The 27,930-nt window shown below is 36.6% G+C and overlaps 2 long non-coding RNA genes across 3 annotated transcripts; one reads left to right on the top strand and one right to left on the bottom strand.

Moving 5' to 3' along the window:
* Positions 1–1,180: 1,180 nt before the first annotated feature.
* On the top strand, positions 1,181–4,848 carry LOC121423286. 2 transcript variants are annotated; one of them, XR_005971257.1, is made up of 3 exons: positions 1,181–1,223; positions 1,958–2,235; positions 3,020–4,848. It is a non-coding gene; the product is annotated as an uncharacterized LOC121423286 (long non-coding RNA). The 2 variants fall into 2 exon arrangements; XR_005971258.1 differs by having other exon boundaries at positions 2,993–4,848.
* A 6,554-nt stretch (positions 4,849–11,402) lies between these two features.
* On the bottom strand, positions 11,403–15,865 carry LOC121423001. Its single transcript, XR_005971218.1, has 2 exons — positions 15,789–15,865; positions 11,403–11,544 (listed from the first exon to the last, which is right to left on the bottom strand). It is a non-coding gene; the product is annotated as an uncharacterized LOC121423001 (long non-coding RNA).
* Between the last annotated feature and the right edge of the window lie 12,065 nt (positions 15,866–27,930).

Here is a 27,930-nt window from a genome sequence, read left to right as displayed (position 1 = left end):
GTTTTGGGGAGTGAAAGTTATATACTGTACGTATGGAGTCACGTACAGTATACTTTCACTCCCCAAAACGCCCCAGGCTAGTTGGCTCCACTCACCAAAATACATAGACCGAAGTTCTAGCTCGATCTTGATCTGTACAGGGACTCAGTAAAGTCAATGGCCATTCTCTTAATTGTTGTTGAAGCGTATTGACATTGTTTTATATCATGATGAAAAATCTTATGTGATTAGTAATGATGTAATTTAATGTAATAATTTACTTTAAATTGTGTGATGCATTGCCATTAAGCCTATGACACTATGTTATGGAATTACAGAAATATGCATGCAAATGTATTACTAAGGGAATTTTTCATTTGTCTGTTCCACAAAATCTGCCTGCAGGTGGTTGGGACTTGGGACATCTTGATCGTGAAGAGCTGCATTGCTAGAAGAAACAATGTATCTTTTGACTTTGGTTGGATGCGAATTTAGTGCTGCATCAGTGCTTTCACAAATTTCCTCAGTTGAATAGCAGAAATCTGAACATTTTTAAAAGCATGCTGGAGATACATATCAGATGAATATGAAAGAGACTGACGTCAGAGTTCAGCAGCATTTAAAACCTTGGCTTAAGCAGATGAGAGGTCAAAGGATGTAATTTGGCAATGTCAGTTGACACGATCAAAAATCACTCATCATGAAATCAAATTGTTTTACCAATGACAGAAAGCAGATGCCCCTAGTGAAGGAGTCAGGGCTCTTGAAGTTGAAACCTGTTCATTTTATGAGCTTTCGCAAAGGCCTTTTGAAGGGCGTTTGATCAATACCAATCTCTACTTGTAGAATTAAAGATGATCAGCAAACTGATGAACAAATATGTGAGACACAAGAATGTGCAAAAGTAATTGTGTTTTCTTGAAAAGCAGTTTCACCAGTTTGACTCTGAAAGGGTTGCTGGTTTTATTCTCAGGACATAAGTACAGATAAACAAAGCAGAAACTGCAGCAAACACCATGAACTTATTTTGGCTTACAGAGGTGTGTACTCCATGTCCTTTTTTCAAGGAAAAACATAGCAGCAGGGTAGAACATCTTCTATGACTCCTCAAAATCAAACATCTTCAGGAGGTTGATGAAAATCGCAGAGACTCCATCCTTGAAATCGTCATCTCCAAAATGATAGTCTTCAAGGGATTTACATGTAGGAGAAATCGACTGGGAAAATTACCACAAGTAGCAAAGGTAATATTTCAAAACTTTCTGATACAGGATTGATTTTTTTGCATTATACTATTAGAAAGCTGAAGAATCCACTCTTACAGTTGAGGCCAAAACTTTACATACACCCATGGAATTCAGTGAAATTTGTTCGCTTGCCAAAAAATTTACTCTATCTGGTATCAAATGAAAGAGCATATTAAGTTCTTTCCAGAATTCTGTTGTTTATTATATTTTCAAACATCGTTTCATAGAAATAAATGTCAAATGATGATTTATATTACATTTTCTATCACGGTATTTCACCACTGAACAAAAAGTGTAATCTGAAATGTTTGTGTTGAGAAGTAACTAGTACAAATATAAAATGTTTTTGTCCAGTTTTTATTTTTAATTTTTTCTAAGTATGAAGATTGGGGGAAAACATGACTCCTAAATATTTTTCAGCTCCTGATGACAAAGCAATGTGATGAGGGGCATGACATACTCGTTTGTTCGACATCAATTTCGTCATAGGAAAAATATTTTATAAGATACAGTAAATTTTATGATGTTTGGCAAGTGTCAACTTTTCTTTGAATTTCTTTGGTGTAAACTTCTGCCCTCAACGGTATGTGTTCACATGTGTGTCTATAAAGAAGTTCTGGTTACGTAGGTGGTTTGCAGTAGTGAATAATGAAAGGTTTGTATTAAAGTAAGGCTACATTTTTTATTCTTACATGTATGTAATGGGTTCCCCCTTTTTTCTTGCCATTCAGGGTTGATGGACATATCACATCATTTCCAGGAAGAGACCAACAAGAGAAGCAAGTATTCAGGTATTGGTTATGGTAGCAAGAAAGAGAATCTAGCAGCATTCCTTGAATCACAATTTCCAGAAGAATGATTCAAGTCTTCAAGGGATGCAGAGGACATTGACATTTGACCAGGCAGATCATGGCAAGTGGTTAAGCAGCAGTATTCGATCGAGGCATGCTGAGATTGTTTGTTATGGCAGTAGGGCAGAGCATCTATCACTCCTGTCATGTTATTAAAGGTGATATTTCTCATCTTTTAACAGGGGCAGGGGAAAAATACACAGGGCTTGGGTAATTTTGTCCCTAAAATGCTCAAAAGAGCCCGGGGGGGTGTTTCATAAAGCTGTTCATAAGAGCAATTTCAAGAACGGCTGGTGATCCTTTCTTGTGGTGAATGGTATTCACCATTACATGTTCATTGGTGATTATTTAGCATGTAAGAAAAGTTCACCAGTTGTTCTTAAAGTCGCTCTTAACTTACGAACAGCTTTATGAAACACCTACCAGTGGCCCGTTGCAGAAAGAGTTGCATATAAACGGAAGTAAACAAAAAATCGATCGCAATTCACAAATGCGCACTGTTGATTGGTTAAAAATCAAATTGCGCATGATTTCTAGAGTTGCAATTGATTGCAACTCTTTCTGCAACGGGCCCCTGGAACCTTAAAAAAAGGGAGCCCAGGAAAACCCCATTCATTGCAATGTAAAAAGTTTAAAGCATACCCAATATTGCAGATTTAGGCAATACATGTAGGTTGTGAAAAGTAGCCCCTGAAAATAAACAACTAATTTGTTGTTTGTCTGGTTACAGAGGACTGAGGACTGATTTTTTTTATGGGGGAGGGGGCATTATACCATAGAAAGCCAAGAGTCCACACTTCCCAACATTAATAGATTCTGATTCCATGGGTGGTTTTCAGTTAGTGAAAAATGATAAATTAATAAGTATGTACTATTTTATGTAATAGGTATCCCCCCCTTTCTTGACATTCACAGTTGACAAACTATTTACATCATTTCTAGGAAGAGGTCCACAAGAGAAGCTTAGCAAGTAGTCAAGTGATACTGAGAGCATTGTTTATGGCCTAAAGATCGAGTCTTCACGGCATGCAGAGAACATTGACAATGGGGAAGAGAAACCGTGGTCACTCACTGAATCTTCTCCAGGAATAGGACCTTGGTTTCTGTTCCAAGTATTCAAGAGATTCTGGAGCAGTGGTTAATGGCAGCAGAGCATCACTCCATGCATCACTTCCAGAAAAAGGACCAGGAGCAAGGTTTGGTTTAACCTTTTGTTGTTGTTGCCAGTGAAGTATTGTTGATGAATCTGCATTTAGGTTAATGTGTGTTTTTTTTTTTATGTTGTGGCTATTAGATATTGTATGTTTCCAACATATATGTTTGATGGTAAAGAGTAAAACTAAAAAGGTTTGAAATTCATTATTTTTGTCAGTTGTGAAGCAGGAATTCAAGAAAAACTAATATGCAGACTTTACAACATAATGTGTAAATTATGATTTCTGACTTTTTCTGTTGCTTGAAATTATTTGTGTTTATTACTGTAGAAAAAGTATTTTTTGCAAGTTTCAATAAGAAATAAGAAGGGCGAAATATAAAGTAAGTTTATAGCGATGTATATTAGATTATTTTTGGCTGTAAGGTCAAAGTTGGTACCTGGTAGCATTGCCTTTTTTGTCAAATCCAAGCGGGTGTTTCATAAAGCTGTTCATACAAAGTTAAGAGCGACTCTAAGAATGACTGGTGAACCTTTCTTATGCGTTAAAATATCACCAATTAACATTTTTAATGGTGAATATCATTTACCACGAGAAAGGATCACCCGTCGTTCTTAAAGTTCCTCTTACCAACAGCTTTATGAAATGGCTCCCTGGGTCCATTCCATCTCGCAATGGGGTCTATGTCCATATTTCAGTTGAATTAATCTCTGTGGCTGCTGCTCTTTAACAAATAATCATCAAAATATATGGGTGGCCTAATTACCCGATGCTGTTTCAAGTGGCAATCGCTAAATTGTTGCCTGCTATTAAATGTCAGTTTCTTTTTTCAGAATAAAGTTATTACAAGACTTGATGCCCCATCTCAAAAGAGATTACAATTGTACCATAGTTCAAAACCATGGACTATGCAGGTATGCGTACATTATTATGATTATTTTATCACATCCACTAAGAAAAGTCCAATTATTTATGCAAGTCCATGGTTTTGTACTGTGGCATGGCCACATTGAAACCTCTTTAAATAATATTGGCCTACATTAAACAAAGTTCAGATACTTGACTTTGAAGGTCTTTGCAATGCATACTCAACTCCACTTCTTTTTCTTTATCCTGGTAAGAGTGGAGAGTCATAATATAGAGATATGATCTGCTTTGAGAGGCATGGTTGTTTCTAGAGGCTCACTTGAGGTGACTGCAACGCGACTATGCCCGAGGGCATGGTCTGGCCGATGCGGTACCCGCGAGCCGAAAGAAACAACCATGTCTCGATATAAAAGCAGTCCATATACATTTTATGAACCGAATTAAACATTAAATCTAGTCTAGATCTAGGCCTAGATCTTAAACAAGTTATGGTCTATTCCTAAAAGCCCTAGCCCATGCTAACGTCAGGCTAAACTTGTTATGTTAGGAGTGGGACCTGACTTAGGTCTCAAATTTGAATATCAAAGCAGTCCATACCGGTACGGTAGTGGTAGTAGGAACCAAATTAGGGTCTGATTGAATGGATCTACAGTAAGCCTAGCCTGAGTCTTAAATCTCCAATAGAGTCCAACTTTAGATCTAACATAGACCCCTACGTCAGATCTAAGACTAAACGGAACATTAGGTCTAAGTTAGCTTCTGAAAAATACATCGCAGTGCTCGTGGACTTCCCTCCTCACATAGCTATAGCTCATCGGGGGGCATGTGCATGGAGTGCCGCTGAAGTGTTTTCATCACACACATTGCAGAACCAGAAAAAAATTGCTTGTTAGACTAATTCACCAATTATCTTCATTTACATTGGAAATCAATGTACGATTATACAAAAACTGGTAAAAGTTACTGGGTAAAATGAAAATTTTGATAAAGAGGTTCCACGTGGGTGTAAAGTGAGTTGAACATGCTAGACTCGTAAAACAGTCGTTTGGTAGGAATTTTAATATTTAACAGCTAAAAATCACGATAATCCGGGAGATTTGGCATAGGGTCGGGAGAATGGGAGATTGGATCGAAATCCAGGATTCTCCCGCAGGATCCGGGAGACTTGGAAGCTCTGCGTAGAACGCGATGCTTGACCTGACGGACACACTTCTGGTTCTGTCTCAACACTCATAGATGTTTCACCGCCCACTTCATTCTCAGTGATTGGCAAGTCTGGTACATTCTCTGTGGCAGGTCGATTTGATGGGAATATAGAGATGGCTTTCTTTCACCCCTATGGTTTGTTGGTATCTTAAGACAAGGTTAATATATTGCTAAAACTTACAGCATTATTTGATCTATATTATGCTTTACTATCATATTATGCCAAAGGAAATTTTCTCTTCTGGTACTATATACATGTATAAAACCAAAATCCTGCATCAATATTCTTTTTATGACATGTACATGTACATCTAAGTTTCTATCTCCCCCCCCCAAAAAAAAAAAATATCATAGAAATATTTACCAGACTGTTTTTCCTTTTGAACTGAAGAAATATTGATAGCAGTGCTGGTTGTTGTATTCCCTTTGTTCAGCCTGATTCTCAGTCAAAAGCTCTCCTTTATATTCCAGAAGAAATTCTCCTTTCTCCTTTCTCCTTTAAACTTCTTTAGAGCAAACAGTCCTCTGCCTGCAAACTGTACCAAATTCTTCACTTGAATTTGAAATTTTGCAATTTTGTCAGGTTCAAATGGATTGTGCAGCTGTTTATACAAAGTCAAAAATGATGACCATAGACATTTAATAATCTTATCTACTTTTTTGCTCTCAGTCTCAGGCAACAATGTTTCCAAGTTTATAGATATCATAATCTTCAACTTCTCAGGCCCAGTAAAATTTCTGTATTGAAAAAGCTTGGTGTCTTTATCTACATGAAATTTGAAACCTGGTATTTTCAGTTATAAAGGTTTCAAAGCTTATTACATTGATGCACCTTTCTCTATTTAGCACGCCACTTTTAATGTGGTTGTCCAAGTTGTCTCGCAACCGAAGCTCTGTTATAAGCTGCTTTACAAGCTGATCTGAAATACGGAGAAATAAATGAAGAGTATCAGGTATTCTTCTATCTAATGGGATATGAGGAAAGAGTGGTTCATGCGCGCAGTTAGGCCCCATGTCACAATGGAAATTGACAGAAGTTGCCTTAAATTGACAAAATTGACAAAGATTGCGCAACATTATGCAAAGTTGACATGCAAGTTTAGGCAACTTTGCATTTGCTTGGGCAACTTTGCGCCATTTCCGGCAATTTTGCGCCCCTTTCTGGCAATTTTCCGCAACTTCCGGCAATTTTGCGCAACCTTGCGCCATTTCCGGCAATTTTGCGCAACCTTGCGCCATTTCCGGCAATTTTGCGCCCATTTCTGGCAATTTTCCGCAACTTCCGGCAATTTTGTGCCCATTTCTGACAATTTTCCGCAACTTCCGGCAATTTTGCGCAACTTTGCGCCATGTCCAGCAATTTTACGCAACTTCGCGCCATTTTCCGTCAATTGTGTGCAATTTTGCGCCATTTCGGGCAATTTTGCGCAACTTTGCACCATTTCAGGCAATTTTGTACAACTTTGCGCCATTTCCAGCAATTTTGTGCAACTTAGCACATTTTCAGGAAACTTTGGAAAAGTTTGCACAACTTAAGGGAACTTTGCACAACTTAATGTAATTTAGAGAAACTTGGTGCATCTATGAGAAAGTTTTTGAAACTCTGTGCAATATCAAACATTTTTTAGCAATTTTTAGCACCTGCACACAATACAATGCCACTTTGAGCAGGTTTTCAAAATATATATATTGACTTTTGGTGCCTGCTCTCTTTCATTCGTCTCAAAATCTTATCTTGGCATATGATTACAAATATCAGGACTTTATAATAATACTATTGCATCTTTCCTGTGGTCATGCACTTCTGCCAAACAATCACATAGTTGAACATCATCTTTGAAACTCTGTATTCATACATGTACTTCAGTCACAGAGTATGAGGACACCAAGAATGGTGCAATGTCAGATGTGCATGTATATAAAAGATTTCTTTAAATTTTTTTATTAATTTTTTAATCCTCTAGCCCTCTATAATATTTTGTTCATATCTAAAGGGATCATGGAGAAAATATTAACATTCATGTGGTTCCAAAATCTCCATATATGCAATACGGTAAAGTGGGGGATGATGCTGTGGAACGGATCACCCACCTTTTAAATTCTTTGGGAGATAATTACATGGAACTCTAGCATTAACTAATTAAATATACTATCGCAAATCTAACGATGACATGCAATGCCAGGAGTATTTTATGTGGTACTAGTGAACAAAATAAAAAGACCTGCTTGCAAAAATATTTTGTAATGGAAGAAACAATTTATTATACTTAAAAATGTGATACATGTGATATGACTGCTGGATTTTGTTTACTACCCTTCCTCTAACTGTATTGAACAGTTCGTCGGCATTGTCTCTTAATGACATAAACCAGTTTTGGCAAAATTGATCATGAAGTATAGTGGGGGGGGGGGTCAGGAAAAAGCATTTATCATAGTGAGATATAACTTCCATAATTACACACATTAAGAAGATTTTTGTGGCACTGAAAATGGAGAATTAAATATTGCTGACTTAGAAGGAACTTTTGTCCTGTGGCCATTTTCACCATTAACACTTGTGTAATAAAACACTCGCCATGAGTCCCTTAAACTATGTGCTTCCTTTAACTTAATCATGGTTAAGAGATTCCCTTAAGGGTACAGGATGCTTTCTTTGTAGCGCAGCTACAAAAAGATAATTTTCATGGTTTAGAATAGGAGATTAATGACAAATAAACCCTGAATGCTTTTCTTGGTCATGGAATACAAGTCGTACATTTTGTACACTTTAAATAATTTCTTAATGTATTGTGGTTTTTCAGTTATGTGTCATTTTATGAAGATGGTCCATTTCAACTCTTTTTACATCATAATTGAAGAACCACAAGACCCACAAAATTGTAACTGGATATTTGGATTCAGCATCACACCTGATTTAAAATCTTTACAAATTTCACTATAGCCGATTAGGACTCGCAAGTTACGACGAACGACCAAATCTCCTATGTCAAAAGGTCCTGTAGCCTTAAGTTTACCTCAAATTTAATTTTTTTCCATTGTCTTAAGTTATAATGAGCATATTTAGAGCTGGATTTTGCTGTAAACCCAACTAAAATTATTTGAGTTACTGTTGTAATGGTATGGCCAATTTAGTGCAGCTGAAAATAACAAAATACAAAGGGATTTGAACACTGTAACTGGCTATATCTCAAAATCAACACATCTGACAAATTACTGAATTCATTTGATCACATCACCTATTAATGCCTTTATAACCTAAATAAATAGTACAAATGAGTTATTACTGTAAACAGGTACAGGCATGTGACAAATATTGAAACACTTTTGCATTATATCCTAAATTTTCCAGTAGGGATTAACGCACAAAATCTAGTTTAGATCATTAAATCCCCACTCATGTACTTCAGGGTAGGGAAAACAAAACAAAACAAACAAAAAAACATTCCAAAGCTTGTATGTCCCACAGAATTCAAAACTGGCATTGAACTAGTTGTGAATGACCCTAAAGGTCGAATATTGATTCATATGTAGAGTACAAATGCCACTTTTAGGTGCTTTTGGACATAACTTTTTATTATATATATATATACAGTGCATCCCAAAAAGAACTATACACTTTTGAAATGGCTACCAAATAAAGGTAATAAGATTCTTGGGTAAAATGTTTATATTTATATAAAGCTCATATCCTTAACTATCATTATGACACCAAAAATTCTGAAAAAAACACATGCTTCAGTGAGTAATGCCCACTTTTGTAAAGGACACAAAAATTACCCTGCGCAGGAATTCACTATTCATTTTGCACGTGGTTATGAAACGCCATGAAGGAGTCAAAATTAATGATGGAATAAATCAGCAAACAGAGTCAAAAATAAACCAAGAGTTAAAAAAACAATCAATATTATGCAAAAATGTAATATTTTACTGTTTTGTTTTCATATCATTGATTTTTGCCTGTACTTCAATTTATTTTTGTCTTTGTTGGCCGATTGATTCCATCATTAATTTTGACTTATCATGGCGTTCCATAACCAGGTGCAAAATGAATAGTGAATTCCTGCGCAGGGTAATTTTTGTGTCCTATACAAAAGTGGGCATTACTCACTGAAGCATGCGTTATTTTTGGAATTTTTTGTATCATATTGATAGTTGAGGATATGAGCTTTATATATTTATAAATTTTTTCCCCAATAATCATATATATTCCTATTTGGTAGCTATTTACTTAGTGTATAGTTCTTTTTGGGACGCACTGTATATATATATATATACACCTAATACATAAGATTATTGTTCACTGGTCATATTTACTATCAATCTCACAAACTTGTCACAGGGAAAAAGTTACTAAGCTGAAATGATAGTGCCCTTTTTCTCTGCCCTAAGTCAAATGATAGAACAATTTTTCCCTGTGCATGTTACCATGGCACACGACACTTATGCTTGAAGGGACAGTTGACACTAGAGATGAGTTCATGACACATCAGTCTATCATCACCAACTTTGCATTGACACGTTGAATGGTGGACTAGAAATTCCATACAGCCAAAGATTTATAAACATTTGAAGTGGGTATGTGCAGGAATACATTTCAGTAAGTTAAGTTTCATTTACTCATTCCAGAAAAATACAGCAATAAATTTCCTAAATAAAATAAATACTAAATCGTTGTGCGATGAAACACCTGTATATTGCAATCCTTTAATTAGCACTATAATCTGTCGCAACAAGGCTTGGCAGTGATGTCAGTGTGTGCTTTATTGCACACAGCTACAAATTACAAGCGTTCACACAATGCACTTGTGCATAATTATATGCGTGTGTTTAAGGATATCGCCTAGATTCACGCAAATATAACTGTCTTTTATTCCAGATTGGGTGGTTTGCTTCCGTTTGTACGTGATCAAATCCTTAGCAGGTTCAATCAATGTATTCAAATTGAGCACCCAAAGCAGATAAGGTGACACTTGTATGTATTGAAGGTTAAAGATTGTTTTGCTTGCCTGTGTGCTTAGAAAGAAACATTGGGTGCTTCTCCAAACAATGGTCCCACAAACTCTTAAGCAAGTTTGCTTCATCACGTGCATGTTAGCATTTGTAAACTATTCATGGAAGTTGTAGATAAAATGGCGAGACCCTTTCCTCTGTAACAGTTGTCCCACTTTTATGAATAGCCTGTTGGCAAATCTAAGATCCTTGGTCATACTCATCCACATTGTGAGTCACTTCATTGTGCTGCCACTCAATCATTAAATCTGATAAGTTATAAATGGAGTTTTTAAAGACCCATCTCTTGGCTTTCTTGCTAATTAACAGAATGGTGTTTACTGTGAAATACACTAAATGTGTCCATTCTCAACATCATCAAAATTCACACTGATGTTGAATATGCTGATGCCAATTCTTCTTTCCTGAAATCAGTAAGAGTAGCACTTCAAGTTCAAAGGAAGGAAGGGAGGGATAGATTTCATGCGCTAATGCTTGCACAGTGACGTCAGTCCATTCAAATTATGTGAACATGACATCACTATGCTTGCTGCACTAAAGCATGAATAATGATAACATGGTGAGGGTAGACACTTTTTGTGTCTGAGTAGATCACATGGTGAGGGTAGACACTGATTTTGGGTGTTTAATAACTACATTTGTTTGATTTTATGTCTATGATTAATACCATTCTCTTGTTTGCTGTTTTCTTTTCAATGATCGAGGGATGAGTGTTTAATAGTTACATTTATAAAATATAAAGTTCAATTTTATGAGTTACACAGCTCTCTGTTAAATGTCCAATTTCAATTGTGACTTTCATTCATTGTTATCTTCTGCTTCACCTTCATTATGTTCTTCACTTGCTTCACCTTCATTATGTTCTTCACTTGCTTCACCTTCATTATGTTCTTCACTTGCTTCGCCTTCATTATGTTCTTCACTTGCTTCGCCTTCATTATGTTCTTCACTTGCTTCGCCTTTATTATGTTCTTCACTTGGTTCGCCTTCATTATGTTCTTCACTTGGTTTGCTTTCATTATGTTCTTCACCTCCTTCGCCTTCATTATGTTCTCCTGGCGTGCCTTTTTCATTCTGCCCTGTTTGTACCTCTCTCTCTCCACCTTCCATATCTTCCACTCCGTCTTCATCAGTAAAATTGTAAATGTCATTCTGATCCTGCAGGTTGCCAGTTACTACTGCAGGCAACTCTGTATATACTGACCTGCATGCTGTATCTGGGCTGCGTATCTGCAATGTGGTAGAAAAATAGATGCGATATTAAAACAGAGTACATTAAAATAAAAGTTTGCCATTGTGACATTTACCTTGCTTCTCCCCATTCCAGAAAAATAACAACAAAAACATTTATACCATAAATAGGCCTACATGACACATGTCTCTCCCCCAATAATTCAATTAGCAGTTATTGGGAATAAAACTTGACATTTCAAATGTCATCAATTTCTAGGTGTTTTTGCACACTGGAACCAGCTGCAAGACTTGGAACGAGACATAATTTCAATTATGTTTGTTGTTGTTGTTGGTTTTATTTTCCAATGTTATAAAAATAATGATAAAAATCCGGCCAACCCTATTGGACAACGCTGGATCCGCCCCTGTATAATACTCGGGATGCTTACAATATAATTACTGTTATCAGTGGTAGATATGAACACACCTAACTTATTCTGGGGTCTCCTCCCCCTGACCCGTCCCCACCACTGTGCTTCTTGTGCTTCAGAAATTTTGAAAATGAATAAAACCATAATGTCCATAGGAGAAATCTATAAGAGTATAAGACTGGGCCTCCAAATACACATGAGCAAATAGAACATTGATTCTTGCCAAACGAAATAAGCTAGTGCGGGCATGGTAGCAGTTAACTCATTTGGTACAAAGTGACCACATCTTGTGATTTGGCCCACTGACAGCCTTACATTAGAAGAAAGAGTAAATACCACACAAATGCCCATTTTTATTGTTGCATCAGTACCCTTCGTTCACGGAAAAGGAAAAAAATCACTAAAATCCTAAAGTTGGCAACGTGATAGAAATATCCGAATTGCTCTTTTCCCACGCAAATTGGGGAAAAAAAATAAACTTTTAAAGACATTCCTGAAACCTCAACTTAAAAAGGAAAAAAAAATGCAGCAAAGCTAAGCAACTAATCAATTGTCACGAATGAGAGTATTCAATGTATATGATAAAGGTTTGTTCTCTTATCGTATCCCATGAAATCCGTTTTGTTTGCCTGCGCTCTTAAAAGCCACTAGAACGTAAAGACATGGGTGGCGTAAAGACATTTTATGGCTTTTTTGCCGAGAACCAGCTCTAAATTTACGCATGTACACGAAAAGGAAATAAAAAAATGTATATACCACACTAAATAGAACTGGGTCATTTTTTAATCATGCCCCTTTTGGATGTATTGAGTACATTCCTTCAGCGCCTTCATCCCGGGGGGTTACATATATCTGATAATCATCAAGCGTTTTGAAAAGGATGATTATACCTTTGATAACTATGTCTTGCACCAGTCTTCGCACTCATTCAAGATGCCATTTTAAGATCAGCGTTCATAGCTCCACTCAAACAGCATCCCAAATCTTAAGATAGAAGACGATATTTATGATAACAAGACATTTAATGGCTTTTTTTGCAGAGGACCAGCTCTCAATTTACCCAAGTACACAAAAAGGAAACCAAACAGTGTATTATACCATGCTAAATAGAACTGGGTCATTTTTTAATCATGTCCCTTTTGGATGTATTGAGTACATTCCTTCAGCCCAGGTCAATTTCCTGTATGTCACCGCGAAAGGAATGTATGATAGAAATTAACAGCTGTACTCTCTCAATTAAATATTCTATCAGGAATTGATAATTATCTTCAGATTTGGATTCTTGTCAGATTTGGATTCTTGTACACGAAAATGAAACCAAACAGTGTGTATATACCATGCTAAATAGAACTGGGTCATATTTTTAATCATGCCCATTTTGGCTGTATCGAGTACATGTATATTCCTTCAGCCAAGGTCAATATCATGTAAGTCTGTTACCGCGAAAGGAATGTATGTTAGAAATTAACACCTGTACTCTCTCAATATAATACTCTATCAGACTATCAGGAATTGTTAATTTCTCAGATTTTGATTTTTTTTAATTTCTAATGTCCCTTTGACCAGAGTGAAATTGTATACGCTATTTTCAAAATCTGAGCTTAGGGCAAGGAACAGAGAATTGTGCGGGATTAAGGATTATGAAGCATGAAATTTCACACAGCTTTTCATAAGGGAAGGTTACATATATCTGATAATCATCAAGCATTTTGAAAAGGATGATTATACCTTTGATAACTATGTCTTGCACCAGTCTTCGCACTCATTCAAGATGCCATTTTAAGATCAGCGTTCATAGCTCCACTCAAACGGCATCCCAAATCTTAAGATAGAAGACAATATTTATGATAACAAGACGTTTAATGGCTTTTTTTTGCAGAGGACCAGCTCTCAATTAACCCAAGTACACAAAAAGGAAACCAAACAGTGTATTATACCACGCTAAATAGAACTGGGTCATTTTTTAATCATGTCCCTTTTGGATGTATTGAGTACATTCCTTCAGCCCAGGTCAATTTCCTGTATGTCACCGCAAAAGGAATGTATGATAGAAATTAACAGCTGTACTCTCTCAATTAAATATTCTATCAGGAATTGATAATTATCTTCAGATTTGGATTCTTGTACACGAAAATGAAACCAAACAGTGTGTATATACCATGCTAAATAGAACTGGGTCATATTTTTAATCATGCCCCTTTTGGCTGTATCGAGTACATGTATATTCCTTCAGCCAAGGTCAATATCATGTAAGTCTGTTACCGCGAAAGGAATGTATGTTAGAAATTAACACCTGTACTCTCTCAATATAATACTCTATCAGACTATCAGGAATTGTTAATTTCTCAGATTTTGATTTTTTTTAATTTCTAATGTCCCTTTGACCAGAGTGAAATTGTATACGCTATTTTCAAAATCTGAGCTTAGGGCAAGGAACAGAGAATTCTGCGGGATTAAGGATTATGAAGCATGAAATTTCACACAGCTTTTCATAAGGGAAGGTTACTATCTGATAATCATCAAGCGTTTTGAAAAGGATGATTATACCTTTGATAACTATGTCTTGCACCAGTCTTCGCACTCATTCAAGATGCCATTTTAAGATCAGCGTTTATAGCTCCACTCAAACAGCATCCCAAATCTTAAGATAGAAGACGATACTTATGATAACAAGACGTTTAATGGCTTTTTTTGCAGAGGACCAGCTCTCAATTTACCCAAGTACACAAAAAGGAAACCAAACAGTGTATTATACCATGCTAAATAGAACTGGGTCATTTTTTAATCATGCCCCTTTTGGCTGTATTTGAGTACATTCCTTCAGTCAAGGTCAATTTCCTGTAAGTATGTTACCGCGATTGGAATGTATACATGCCTGTACTCTCTCAATTTAATACTCAATCAGGAATCATTAATTTTTCAAATTTGGATTCTTAAAAAAAAAAACGTCCTTTTGACCCGAGTGAAATTGCATACTTCACTTCTCTAACTTCAAAATCTGAGCTTATAGGCAAAGAACAGAACATAATGGGGGACAGCATTTTAGCAATTAATAAGTCTAATAATTGTTTTTTAAAAATCATATTTTCTGACCAAACTAAAGGATTAAGAATCATGGAATTACACACCGCTTTCTATATTGGAAGATTACATGTAACTGATGAACATCAAGTATTTTGAAAGGGATGATAATACATGTACCTTTTATCTTCTTGCATACATCTTCGCACTCATTCAAAATCCCATTTTAAGATAAGCGTTTATATACATGTAACTACACTATTACAGTGTCCCAAATTCAAAGAAAAAAAATGATAACAGGATGTTCGCTGTCACATGATTTTGATATCAAGGCATCAAGAACATCTAGAACATCTTTCAAATTCTAACCTGGTCTACTGTAAGACCAACTACAGTAGATAATCACCAGCCCAATAGAATACTGTAGGCCTACAAATGCAATAGGCTAAAGCCTAATTCATCTATGGTCAGTGCTCAAGATAGCCGGTATTGCATCAGTTTGCTCTAGTTTTGCAGTATTGCTGTAAAATAGGCTACTACATTTATAGACATATTCAACATCCCAGACCAATTAAATTTAGCCCCTTATACATGTACTTGCCTTAAGCAATCAATGTTGTTTATTTCACATCAAGTACACCAATCAATTTAAACTTCCACCCCCCTCTCCATGCTCTATAACATTTAGGCGTCTTTTGATTAGAGTAAACTGTTTATATAACAGTCTGTACTCATTCCACTATGTGAAAAGACAGTCATTTAGCACTTTCCTTGGAATACTTCTTCTTAAAAGTGCAACTGTTGAAGATGATGACATTGATGATGATGATAGCAGTGCTGATGACTTACATGTAGATGTATTTGACAATGATGGTAGCAGTGCTGATGACTTTGACGTATTTGACGATGATGCTAGCAGTGCTGATGACTTAGATGTATTTGACGATGATGGTAGCAGCGCTGATGACTTTGACGTATTTGACGACGATGCTAGCAGCGCTGATGACTTTGACGTATTTGACGACGATGCTAGCAGTGCTGATGACTTAGATGTATTTGACGATGATGGTAGCAGCGCTGATGACTTCAACGTATTTGACGACGATGCTAGCAGTGCTGATGACTTAGATGTATTTGACGATGATGGTAGCAGCGCTGATGACTTTGACATATTTGACGACGATGCTAGCAGTGCTGAGGACTTAGATGTATTTGACAATGATGGTAGCAGTGCTGATGACTTTGACGTATTTGACGACGATGCTAGCAGTGCTGATGACTTAGATGTATTTGACGATGATGGTAGCAGCGCTGATGACTTCAACGTATTTGACGACGATGGTAGCAGTGCTGATGAATTCGACGTATTTGATGATGGCAGCAGTGCTGATGAATTTGACATATTTGATGATGGTAGCAGTGCTGATGATGACTTTGACTTTGGCGGCGTACAGAATAAAGGGGTGTGTTTTTCAGTCATTTTGGTTTGGATGCAATGGCTGTTATCTTCATTAGCTGGGCTATCAATTTTCATGTGACTCATTTGGGTATCATCCAAATCATTCCCAGCTAATTTTGTTTCTCTCATTGCTGATCTTCTTCTTTTCAAATATGCCCTTCTTGCTTCTTTTCTGTGCTTACCCATGAAGTTGTAAATGGACAGTAACTGCAGGCTATTCAATATGACATCTGGAGATGAAGTAACTAAAGCTGTTTTCTCCTTCTCTCAGTTCCATCATCTGTAACAGAAACATTTCTGAAAAAGAACATTCACAATTAATAAACTAATTGATGAATGTTCAATTTTCATTAGTTGTTAGACTAGGGTTCCCAAACGTCCCGCTAGCCTTCAACAGCTCCTCTAATCTGTTGCACAACTGTAAAACCCAGTCAGGATATTTGTGTCCCTTAATGCCCCAGAGACATTATGTGTCAGGATGAAACACTGACAATTTCAGGTAGTGTAGGCATGTAAAACTAATTAGCCCCTTTTCAGCCAATGTTCAAAATGAGCAGTTTGAATGAAGTATATACATTATACAATTCACAACATAATTACGACAATTTGATATTCTGGAATATTCAGCCAATTATTCGTATAAAACAAGTGGAATGCCCCTGGCGGAATGGCATAATTATCAACTGAATCAATTCCAAATTTTGATTTGCTTATAAGTTTGAACACAGCTAATTTTTCTTTGAAAATTATGTAAAAGATAGATTGAGTTTTCTTATTGTTCTAATAATAATAATATTTGATATTTGAATAGCGCACATACCGGTATCCATCATTATGATGCTCAAGGCGCTACAATATTACCCCAGCTAAGCTAGGCGTCATAAGCGCTCACAGCATTGAAGGAATTCATTCCTACACCCATTTACACCTGGGTGGAGAGTTGCAAACGTAGATTCATGTTTTGCCAATGGACATTACTTAGTGCTGCGGTGGGATTTGAACCCTGAACCTCGTGGTTCATAGTCCGGGGAAGTGGGATTGATCCACAACACCTAGATATATTCTCTGTAGAGGTTTTTCTCTGTAAGCAAGTACACCCCAACAAAAAGTGGAATTGTATGAACAAAGAAAACTCAAACAAGCATACATGTTGATTATTTCATCAAAATCGTACGTGAAAGGAGAAAGTTTAGAAAATTTCATATATTTTCACAAATCTGTCGTGCACAACATGGGTGATAGGCAAATGGTCGAGACAGCCGATGATATCACACACTCACTATTTCTTTTGTTTGTTATTATATAAAATATAGAATATATCAATTTTAGCACTTTTGACAATAAGGAAGGTTTTTATTGATGTTGCAAAAATTGATTTTCCAAATGTTCAGGGAGGTATCAAACCTAATTGTTTAAAGTTTTATGAGAAAAGAAATATGATATTCCATATTTCATACAATAAACTACAAAAGAGATAGTGACGTCATCGGACCCCCTCAATTCTAAACTGACCAGAATGTGGACATATAGGTCTAAGTGTTTTGTGGAATTAAGCAAGACTTTAAACTGTCATAACTTTATCATTTTACATCCTATTTGATGTAATTTTCAGCATTGTCCTTTACATAAACAGGCCCTTCACCGAGCAGCTCACAGATTCGATCGAAATTTGATGAACTTCGCCAAATTCGCGCATGCGCCCAACAGTGCACGTTCAATTGTTCGATTGAGACTTGTACCTGCGCTGTTGGGCGCATGCGCGAATTTGGCGAAGTTCATCAAATTTCGATCGAATCTGTTTTCTTTGCGCACGCGCCCTTGTCTCTCAATCGGTAATCTGCCATTTTGTAGGCCCTATAGAATTTTGAAAGATGGAGTGGTACCGCGACAGAACTTATCGGGTTTTTTTAGGTTCGAGCCTTTGACCCGATGTCTGGATGCTGTCCTTAGTAAGACCATCATCCATATAATACATGTAAGTGCTTAATTTATGTTTCCACCTTTTACTTGACTCGTATTGATAACCATAAATACCCCTGTTACGGTCGGAGTGTGAATGAGCGATGGGCTGGGCTCCGGCCCCGCTTCGCGGGCCGGAGCTCCCTGGGTTGCATAGGGTCTAACTAAAATTATAAAGCCAAGACTCTATACCGGTCTGGGCCCCTAAGGCTGAGATGTAGATGTAGCCCATTTACAGCCTTTGATGATTAAATAATGTCAAACAAAACTTACCGAAATAAAGTCAATGCAGCTCATTTCAGGTCTCTGATAATGCATTCAAAGCTCTGCTCTGAGTGCAAAATAATACCCACGAATAAGTTCAAGACCATCCAAACGTGGCCTCTGCTCAGAAAAGCTCGAAATTTCAACAGCGTAGCTAGAAGCTTAAACTTAAGCTAACAAACTGTAGCTCCAAGCGAGGACAGTCCTCGGTTTCGTGTGTGTCCTCGGTTTGAAGGTGTGTTTTCGTAAAGCTGTCCGCGGTTGACGGTGAACACGCACGCATGTACTCGAGCAGTTGCGATGCATGTTTAATTGTGCACGATTACGTTAATGCACACGTGCAAAGCTTTGCATTGCAACTTCGCACAAGTGTTTTCAATGGTGCAGCTAGAATTCAAGTTTTAATTCATTTTGGGGAAGGGAGCAGAAAGTGGAATTTTGTGAGAAGTTAATGGAACTTAGTACAATTTTATGTGACTTTGTGAACCTTTGCGCAATTTTGCATAACTTTGTGAAAAGTTAATGTAACTTTGTACAACTTTGCGCAATTTTTTGCAACTTTGTGAGAAGGTCATGCAACTTTGTACAACTTTGCACATTTTTGTGCAACTTCGTGAGAAGTTTATGCAACTTTGTACAACTTTACGCAATTTTTTGCAACTTTGTGAAAAATTTGTACAATTTTGCGCAATTTAGTGCAACTTTGAGAAAAGTTTGTGCAACTTTGTACAATTTTGCGCAATTTAGTGCAACTTTGAGAAAAGTTTGTGCAACTTTGTACAATTTTGCGCAATTTAGTGCAACTTTGAGAAAAGTTTGTGCAACTTTGTACAATTTTGCGCAATTTTGTGCAACTTTGTGAAAAGTTTATGCAACTTTGTACAACTTTGCGCAATTTTGAGCAACTTTGTGAAAAGTTTATGCAATTTTGTACAATTTTGTGCAACTTTGGTCAATTTTGTCAATTTTTGGCAACTTTTGTCAATTTCCACTGTGACATGGGGCCTGCAGTTGAACTTTCCATTTTTTGTTTTCTTTTTTGAGCACGAACTAATTTCCTCAACCGACCTTGCTGCTTGTCTGATACCACTTGCAGACCAATCAGAAGAAATATCACAAAACTCTTCAGAGGGACATTTGCACCATACACAGCTATATGAACAGCAACAACTATCTATTCCTGACACCATGTTCATGAATTTAAGATCTTTACCAATAAAATAGTCAATGGTATATGTAACACCGTCTACATCAATCGATGATAAAGTAGCTGAGAGAGAGAAAAATCAGACAAGCACAATGCTGAAGATTTCATCAAAATCGGATGTAAAATAAAAAAGTTATGACATTTCAAAGTTTCGCTTATTGAGAGTCGATGATGTCACTCACTCACTATTTCTTTTGTTTCTTATTGTTTGAATTCTACAATTTTTCAATTTTTACGAATATGACGACTAGGACCTCCTTGCCTGAAGCACAAAATGTTAAAATAAAGGAATTCCACGTGTTCAGGGAGGAATGAAACTTCATTTCACATGGAAATGACAAGAAAATCAAAATATTTCATATTTCAAACAATAAAAAACAAAAGAAATAGTGAGTGAGTGACATCATCGACTCTCTCATTTGGATGTAACTGGCTCGTTCATATAACCGTTTTGCGAAATAAAGCGAAAATTCAAAATGTCATAACTTATTTTATATCCGATTTTGATGAAATTTTCAGTGTTATGCTTGTTGAATTTTTCTCTTTTTATTCAAATCAAGTTTTTGTTGGAGTGGACTTGTCCTTTAAGTTAAAAGACAGTATTTATCCATTTATTGTTGTTAAAAATGAATTCCTTGTCCAAAATAACATACAAATTGACACAACATTGTTTTTAGGACAGCCACCCTTCAATTTTTTACTGCAATGCTAAGTTATAATGTGATAGGATGTCAAGATAAACAAAATGTGCCTTGCACACCATTTGGTTTTTAGAGATTATAAATAATTCAAGGATTCTGGAAGGGTTGCTCTCCGGTCCACAGTAGTCAACAATTCTGCCATTATTCTCCTCTTCACCCTAAAAGGCCATGGTGCAGAGGGGTGGGGGGCCTCCACGGCCTTTTCAGTGATAATTCCGCTGCCCGAAATTTTTTGACCGTGCCGCTCACAGAGATTATACTTTCAAGTCTCGAGCATCTTTTGAGACCAAATTAAAGTTCAACTAGTGCACTGTTTTACATCAAAGGGCTATTGTTTTGGGCTGCTTTTCTTATGTTTGCTATCCTTGCTTCCACAGTACCCCCAAACAAGAATACAAGATACTTACATATCCTGTGATTCCGTTGATGTCCTTCAAAATTTTGAATTGATCCACAAGGCTGTGCGCAAGGCTTTCCTTCACTTGTGATGGTGGGCTTTCAAAAAATAGGAGTAAAACAGATTGAATATACAAAACAAGATTTGATTTGATTAAAAATGCAAAAGATGAAATTTGCCAAAAATATTAATAACATGTACTGTAAATATGATCAGAAGTACAATAGAAGAAAGAGGTAAAGTCATATTAAGAGGTAGAGATAATGAACTGTATCCCCATTTAAACAATATGTTTAAACTTGAAAAATTGGGCTGGTTTGGACTTTTGAGACTACATGTAAGTGGGTGGGCCTTCCAATCTCGTCTGCCAAAATCACAATCATGCTGATATCCGGTACTTGCATTTCATACGTGAACTACAAGTGTGAATTGAAGTTTGTAAGAAATAATTATTAAACAAATTTAACCATGCAAATTTCTACACAAAAATCTCCATATCAACAAGTCCACCCAAATAAAAAGTTGATTGGAATAAATAGAGAAAAATCAAACAAGCATAACACTGAAAGTTTAATCAAAATCAGATGTAAGATAAGAAAATTACAAAGTTTCACTTAATATCACAAAACAATCACCTACATTATATGCACATCCTGGTAGATATACAAATAAGGCACCTTATGATGTAGGCCACTCACTATTTCTTTTGCATTTTGTTACATGCAATATGGAATATTTTAATTTTCTCCTCATTGTCATGATAAACAAACTTTTATTCCTTCCTGAACAAGTGGAACTGCCAGTGTTTTAACGTTTTGTGGCTCAACCAAGAGGGGCCTTATTGTAAAATCTGTGAAAATTGAAATATTACATTATTCATACAATAAAACACAAAAGAAATAGTGAGTGACATCATCAACTCTCTCATTTGCATATCACTGAGTTGTGCTGTTTTGTGAAAAATAAGCAAAACTAAAATGTCATTACTTCCTTATTTTACAACAGATTTTGATTAAATTTTCAGTTTTATTCTTGTTTGATTTTTGTCTCACCTGCGAAGCAAAGTGAGACTATAGGCGCCGCTTTTCCGACGGCGGCGGCAGCGTCAACATCAAATCTTAACCTGAGGTTAAGTTTTTGAAATGATGTCAACTTAGAAAGTATATGGACCTAGTTAATAAAACTTGGCCATAAGGTTAATCAAGTATTACTGAACATCCTATTAGAGTTTCATGTCACATGACCAAGGTCAAAGGTCATTTAGGGTCAATGAACTTAGACCATGTTGGAGGATTCAACATCGAAATCTTAACCTGAGGTTAAGTTTTTGAAATGTCATCATAACTTAGAAAATATATGGACCTAGTCCATGAAACTTGGACATAAGGTTAATCAAGTATCACTGAACATCCTGCATGAGTTTCACGTCACATGACCAAGGTCAAAGGTCATTTAGGGTCAATGAACTTTGGCCGAATTGGGGATATCTGTTGAATTCCCATCATAACTTTGAAAGTTTATGGATCTGATTCATGAAACTTGGACATAATAGTAATCAAGCATCACTGAAAATTTTGTGCAAGTTTCAGGTCTCATGATTAAGGTCAAAGGTTATTTAGGGTCAATGAACTTTGGCCGAATCGGGGGTATCTGTTGAATTACCATCATAACTTTGAAAGTTTATTGGTCTAGTTCATTAAACTTGGACATTAGAGTAATCAAGTATCACTGAACATCCTGTTCGAGTTTCAGGTCACATGATCAAGGTCAAAGGTCATGTAAGGTCAATGAACTTTGGCCATGTTGGGTTTTTTTTGTTGAATAACCATCATATCTAGAGCTGTAAGTTTATTGGTCTAGTTCATAAAAAGTGGACATAAGAGTAACCATGTATCACTGAACATCTTGTGCGAGTTAGAGTAGTATTCAAAGTCAGCACTGCTGCTATATTGAACCGCGTGATGCAGGTTAGATGGCCAGAGGCATTCCACTTGTTTTCTATTGAATCTGGGGATTTTTTCTGGGGTGGACTAGCCCTTTAATTTCACTTGGTGCATTTCAGGATAATTAAGCAAAAGTCGGGTGCCAGATGAACTGCTATTTCTAATCACTTGAGTGAGGTTATTTCATGTTGATGGCCAGGCATGATGGAAGGTTCCCTTCTTTTTAATCTGAGCTTCAAACAGGTGAGAAAAAACATAATTTTGAGCATGCAGCAATCTATAGGGGACGTAATGACTGTTCGAAGAGATATGCAGAGGAAATAGGCGCAAATTCAACCCCCAAATACACTTCCATCAATGCTCTTCAATTAGATGGCTAACCAACACTCGATTGAGTTGAATTCTCTCGCTGTTGTTTAGAACCCGTCCTCGAGTTAATGCCTCCCGCAAGCCCCTTCCATTTCTACCTTTCAAAATGATGCTTTCAACATCCTGAATAAAAAACAATTTCATAAATCTATTATGATTATCATCATTTTGATTGATATAGCTCAGCCAAACAGCCCTCCATGACCCATATAACATCAATGGGGCAAGATCTATAATCAAGTATCAGTTCCCCCATATCTGCGCGGTCTCCCAAGTCTGTGCACCCGCCTATCTGCACGATTCTAGTAAAAGAAGATATGCAACAAGCATGAACTTTACACATGCAATACATAGACAGGTATTCATAAAAAAATCCGACTCAAAATGGTGGAAAAATAATGAATTCAGGGCATTTAATGTGACAGCCTCAAAATGCAGCCTTTGTCATCAAAATTCCTGAATCATGTGCAAAGTGAATGAGTGCGCAGACATGGGGTTATACCAATTTTTTTTTCAATCTGAAAATGACTGCCCAAGGTTTTTTCAAGGAAATTCTATATTTTCTTTCATTTTTCAATGAGAAATTGGGTACACTTACTCTTAATAATATAAGGAACATTACTAACCAAAATATTTTGTGAAATAAGAAATTCATGTTAAATCTTAACTCAAATTGTTTGGTGTGCAGACTTGGGGCCCACCATCATGTTTTACCGTAGGCTTAAAGGTATTGTTTAACTTTGTGAGCAGCTGATTTAAAAAATTCTCAAACCAAGATGAAAAATGTGTACAAGTGCATGTATTAGAACTAATAAACCCTGAAAACAACCATTATTGAGAATGAAAAGCTAAAACTACAAGGCAAATCCCGATTTTGTAAATAGGCGTCGTATAGACACCTAAATAGTACACATAAGTGTATGGGATGAAATTAAGATGGTGTTTCCGGTCACTCTATATTTAAGTTTTTGAAGCACTAAATAATTATTTTCGTATGCAATTTTTTATTGACTTCATTTTTGTGACATATCACAGACAGGTGACAAAATTGACTTTCTAGCTAAGATTTTTTAAAATTCAAACCAATGTTAACCAATCACTTTAACCATTAAACAAATTTAAAAATAGTCAAAGCAATCAATTAATTGAATCATGTACATGGAATGATTTAGCAACAAACGGTATATATGTAGATCTAACACCCCACATTCATATTTATAGTCTTACAAATACTTACAAATTCATAGGGGCATCTGGCCCTCTTTCTTGGTTTTGGTGTTGTTTTATCTTGCAAAACTCGATCCTCATCCTCACTCAGCTCCATACATGTAGGCCTCTGAAATTACAGAGTACAAAAATCACTTAAAAAGACATTTTACAGCTAAAGTGAGATCCATGCCATTTTCACCAAATTATGACAAGTAACAAAATATATTGCCACATATTTAAGTTTTCTACTTTATTCATGCCATCTTTAATTGTAACTCTAACGTTAGAGTAAAACAAATTTATCAAGAGATGTTGCAATGCGGGAGCGAACGGCCGCGGCAACTTCTGGGTTGCACATCGCATGCGGTGCAATTCAGCAGCACGCATTGACTTTTGAATGTCGAATGAAAGGCGGGGGATGTCGAATGATGGGCGTAAAACATGGCGATTCATTTCAAGATTTTATTACCTATTGAGATAGAATTATAAAATGAACATTGCAATTAAAATTAGACAAATATATTTAACAAATATTGCTGCAAACATCATTTTCTGAAAAGAAATTTTAGAACAAAAAATATTGCATAAAAGCCTAACTTGATCAAGAAAAAACATCCAACTTAGGCGGCACATGTCGAATTTTGGCACACTTACTTAGAATCTTTAATGCTTGAAATTGAAGCCTTGATTGTTTCTACACTTGACTAGTATCACACAGTTTCAATCTAAGTTAGATTGGAACTGAGTGACAGTGACTAGAATTAGAAACAATCAAGGCTTCAACTTCAAGCAGCCATAGAGTCTATCCCCCAAAACAAGAGAAAATAAGCCAAGCATTACCCACATTATTTCACCACACAGGGGTTACTAACTCAGGACAAAGTTATTCATAACCTTGTACACTGGATAAGTGGTTCAACCATGCGGTAGGTAGAATACCGCACCGCTGAATTCGCATCGCCGACCAGCTGCGGACTGAGAAGGCCAGGTACCGGTACGGTGCCTGTAGTAACGCGGTAGCCAATCAATCGCACACGCACCACTCGCACTCAGTCATGCACTGTCGATCCAACTCACTGCTCTCTAATCTAACGTTAGATCTGTAGCTAAAGCATATTCGACCACACTCGGATCCATCACAATCTACATTACACTTTCTTAATAAAAATACTTCCAAAAATCACACTTACCCTCAAAATTTTTGACGGCTGACGTGACTCGAACCCCCATTCGCAAAGCAATTCCTTGACACTCTCCATTTTGTATATCAAAAGTTTGCGTAAAACTTTTATGACGGCTGATTGGCTGTCTCAAGTCACGTGGTAAATTCATGTACACAACTGTTGTGAAACGGGATGCTTGGCGGGAATTGACGTGAAATTGTAACCTCTTATTGAAGAAACTCTTTACGCAACCCATATTTAACGTAACTCGGGTAAGATTACGCAGGGTTTTGAAAAAAAGATACACAACCGTTCGTACACAGCACCGATTTTACACAGCGGTCTAACAGTGTAGGCCTCCGTAAACAGACTGGAACAGACCATTTTCCTAATGAATTCAAATTTATGGATGTTTCATTCCCGGGAATATTATAGAGATGAGTTATTCCTTTAGCATGTTCTTTTAATTAAAATTCAATTGCTAGAATCCAGTTTACTTATATCATCTGTTGCTATGTCAGACAAGCTTTCAGAATGTCAAAAATAATTCTTACTTTTAAGGCATGCATAAAATTTGAATATATTACGAAAAACGACTGGGGTTCACAGAAGTACTCAAAAAGGGTTAGAAATATGCTTGTGTGATGTAATGTAACTGCCATAGCTCATTCAGCATCATTACATTTGAATGATAACAAATGCAGTGTATGTATGATTTTCTTTCAAATCTGAGGGTGGCCCCAAACTTTGGGCCTGTACTGTAATTGGGGTTGTATCACAACTAGTCATATTTTCACCTATTTTTTGCCCGAAGGGAATATTATCTTTAGGCCCTAAAATCTCCTGTAATGAGACAAAACGAGCACTGTAACCATGATACAGAATTTTTTGTAGTCAAAAAGTTTGAAATAAGATTAAATCCTTGATCTATTTTCCCAACTGTTTAATCAGATTTAGCCCTGTATGAATGGCATCATTTCCAAATGTTGTGTGCAGTTTAAAGTGCAGGTACTTAATTTAGACACACTTTCTTGGTGGCCTGAACCGATTGCTTGCAGTACCAGATGGGATGAATCAGGTTGAAGTCATGTGTGAAATATTCATATTGTTGAGGTGCCCCCTTATCTCCAGTGTGAATTTTTTTCTCTGATAGAAACTGCAAATAAAAGAGCAAATTTGCAACCTCTGAAGACACATAAATGCACCCCTCTCCAAAAGATACTGTTTATGTAAATAGGGAAAAAGCACATGTTTGGCTTTTTAAAGAAAAATCTTTTGATGACATGTATTTGAAATAAAATAAATGTATTTGAAATAAATTATATGCCTAATTAGAAACAATTTGAAATGTGTTGTAAAACTCTTTTTGATACTCTTGCATTCTGCCCATTTAATACCAATTTTAAACTTACTTTGGCTGCTCCATCTCTCCTCTTCTTTTGTTAAATGTCGTAAGTCTTGCCAAAACAAGGGTTTCACATCTCCTATATGTTGTTGGATCTGTCAGGTCTTTGCATGCCTCTATCTCCTGATGTAAAAATTCTGAGAACTTCTTCAAATCATCAGATAAAGGAAGCTCTACTACCTTCTCATACTTTCTCTTTGCCATGGTATTTAAGGCTTCACGTGATACCTTCTCTGCACATTCAGTATTCTTCAAAGTCATGAAATTCTTTGCTTCTTGCTCCCTTTCTTTGCTTAATGTGGGATTATCATCATACATCCTTAATGCCATACATTTCTTTATCATTGCTGCCTTTGATATGGCATTTCCTAACCTCAAAGCTAGTGACGGTGAGCTTTCTTTGCTTTCACCACTCCCTGCTGTAATTTGCACAGCCTCTATGAACCTGTCAAAGTTTTTGGGTTTTATAAACTGATCCAGCGTGGATTGCCCATTGTGATCAAGCATTCTGAGGTTTTGTAGCAACCTCCCTATTCTGCGCATCTCCTGACTAATATAGTGTTTCCTCTTTTGTGAATCTACTCCCGTGCACTTTCTCCCCTCATGGTTACCTAGTTGAATGATTAGTGGATCATTTTTCACAATCATAGTAATGTCATCATCTTTCATTGTTGCTAGCACTTCCTTAACGTATGCTGATGCTCCTGGCCCCTTGTCTAGGAGTAAATCAGATTCCAGCTTAATCTGTCCAGCAGATATTGTTGTCTCTTCACGATCCTAACCATGACAAAGATACCTTGTATGTTTCCATAGATCATTCCTCTTAAAGAATCCAAGACAATAAGGGCATGGACCATATACTTCAAAAAAATGGGTAATATTTTACCCAACATTTTGCCCAACATTGGGCAGTTG

Source organism: Lytechinus variegatus, chromosome 10 (assembly GCF_018143015.1).
Source record: "Lytechinus variegatus isolate NC3 chromosome 10, Lvar_3.0, whole genome shotgun sequence".
Lineage (NCBI taxonomy): Eukaryota > Metazoa > Echinodermata > Echinoidea > Temnopleuroida > Toxopneustidae > Lytechinus > Lytechinus variegatus.
This window is presented reverse-complemented; position numbering and strand designations above follow the sequence as displayed.